The following is a 2,696-nucleotide window of genomic DNA, read 5'->3' as shown; positions in this document are numbered from 1 at the left end:
AGCTTCTTTCTCCCAGCATCCTGTTCTGTTTTCTCCGCCTACCTAAGGGTTGGCCTATGAAATGGGCCTAGGCAGTTTCTTTATTAATAAATCATTCCCACATCACACGTGGAGGGTGAGAGACCTTGACAGGGCAGCCAGTCACATGAGGAGAGACAGATGGATGGGCACACCACAAGACCATACCACAGATCTCTGAAGGTGACTGGTCCTGGGCAGGGAGCCACTTGATGGGTGAGAGACAGAGACATGGATAGGCACACAATGCAGAGTGAAGTTGGATATTAATTTAGTGGGTTATCAGGGGGGAGGGAAAAGGGGAGAATAGCAGAAAGAGAAGAAGAGAGAGATAGAGAAAGAGAGAGAAACAGGGGGAAGGGAGAAGTAAGAAGGGACAGACAAAAGCTGCCTCTTTGAGAGAGAAAGGAGGGGACTCAGGCTGGAAGCTGAAGATCAGCAGATAGGGGAGGAAGTGGGTAAGCTTGTCTCTTAAATGGACAGGACAGACCATTACACTCAAAACCATCCATTTATTAATATAAGAGTCTATCTGAACAACACCTTCACCTTCAGGGCACTCCAATGAGATGGGCACCAATCCCCTCACATGAGATTGGAGGGAAACTAAAGTTGTTGCATGTCCATGTATACACATAGACATTTTGTTCCTGCTGTAAGTGGGTTTTTATAGTCTGGAATTAAGGACTCTGATAATCTTACAAAAATTAGGAATATTTCAGAAGTGACTAAGAGACATCCACCACCAAGCTAGCACATGTTTTAATTTTGTTATTCATTGTGTACATGTTGTAGGCATATATAAGTATTCTATGATGTGCGTATGTGTGTGTGTGTGTGTGTGTGTGTGTGTGTATGTGTGTGTGTTTAAATCAGAGGACAGCTTGTGCAGTTGTGGCACTTGGTTCTCTCCCAATATATAGGTCCTGGAAATTGAACTTATGGTCTCAGAACTGATAGCATGGGGGCTTTCTGTGCTAAGACATTTCACTGGTCCATACACCAATTCTTTAAGGATTTGGGAATCTCTTAACTGCTAAGAAAGCTCCTTCAGCTCCTTTGGACTTTAAGATACCAATCCACTTGGGCGTGGTCTCTTTGCTTTAAAAATCAGCAGTTTCCCTGCTCTCTCTCTCTCTCTCTCTCTCTCTCTCTCTCTCTCTCTCTCTTGCTTCTGGCTTCACTTCCAGACGCTAGACTTTGTTCCTTGTTGCACAGAGGGCTGTTGTCTAGGACAGTGATCTGTATGTTTTCCCCTTAAATAAATAACCCTTTTGTTCATCATAATTCCAAACTGGTATGGGATTGTTTTGTGACTTAAGTCTACACTTAACATTCTCACTTGAATTGCAAGTGGGAATCAAACTTATTATTATTGTTAGCAGTGAACAGATTTTTCTGGCTTTAGGAAAGGAGCGGTCTGAAGATTGTACTATAACATGGAGGGCCAGGCCTGCTTGTTTGGGTTTCTGTGTTGCCCGGTACCCCACAACTGTTTATCCCCAAAGAAAATCACACATAGGTTTCCATAAATTATAAGCTGATTGACCCATTAGCTCTAGCCTCTCACGGGCTAACTCTCACATCTTGATTAATCCATTTTCTGATCTATGCCATGTGGCTCAGTACCTTTTTTTCAGTGGGGCAGATCACATCCTGTTGCTTTGGTGGTCTGGTCAGGAGTGGGAGGAATCAACTTCCTCCTTCCCAGAATTCTCCTGTTCTCATTACATCATTTCTACTTCCTGTCTGGTTTTCCCACCTGCACTTTCTGCCTGGCCAATCAGTGTTTATTTCAAACATGATTGACAGACTATAGACAATTATCCTGCACCATTATACACTGCCTTGGGGCACATGTCTCATCCTCTGTGTTTAAAGGAAAGTGCATTTGTCTTGGGGAAGGCATTGTGTGCATTGAATTGTTCCTTATTTTCTTACTGTCTTCCAGAATTTCTCTGTGTCCAGTCCTGTGGCTCCTAAGGACATTGACCTCAGTCCCAAAGAGAGTTGTTTCAGCAATATGCCCCCAACACACCAGATCTGCTTCTTTTCCTGATAACTGGTCTGAGATGGTCAGGTGTTCCCACTCCTATGGAGAATGGCACCAACTTTCTGCCTCTAAGAGACTTGCTGGAACTAGGTGCTAGATCACTAACTACAAATTTTCAAATTTTCAAAATTCCTGTTGTGCCCTGTGAATGGCACTATATAAACCAAGTGAGTGTCTTTCTTAATGTGTGAACAGAGAGATTTCTAGAGACCACATCTCAGGAGGAGGCACTCCTTATTGCTCCCAACAGTCACAGTCCCAATGTACCAGTCCGGGTAATTGATGATCTCTGCTAATGGACTCTGTAAATGGAGTGAATTCTGTGTCTATTGAATTGCCTAATATTCACAAAACAAGAATCACCTAGTCTGTGATCTTTGCCATCTGGTGTCTTTTTCTTCACACAATATCTTCTAGGTTCCTGTGATCTTCAAGTGCTCTTGTCATGATCCTTCTCAGCAAAAGCACAATTACCTCTTTTCACGTGTTTTCTCAGCAGGTGTGGCCCAGATTTAGGGTGGCTTTTCCTGGTTCTAATAATATGATCAGAAATTCCTCACAAGATGCTCAGTAGCTTCAGTTTTGGTGGATGCCATATACAGTCAACAATGAAGAGCAGTCATCC

At 43.1% G+C, this 2,696-nt stretch overlaps 1 pseudogene; it reads left to right on the top strand.

Moving 5' to 3' along the window:
* The window catches only part of LOC101988806, a 22,694-nt pseudogene extending 20,617 nt beyond the window's left edge, over positions 1 to 2,077 (top strand).
* The last annotated feature ends 619 nt before the right edge of the window (positions 2,078 to 2,696 follow it).

Source organism: Microtus ochrogaster, unplaced genomic scaffold, assembly GCF_000317375.1.
Source record: "Microtus ochrogaster isolate Prairie Vole_2 unplaced genomic scaffold, MicOch1.0 UNK96, whole genome shotgun sequence".
Classification (NCBI taxonomy): Eukaryota; Metazoa; Chordata; class Mammalia; order Rodentia; family Cricetidae; genus Microtus; species Microtus ochrogaster.
Note: the sequence above shows the minus strand (reverse complement) of the source record. Positions and strands in the feature narration are given on the sequence as shown.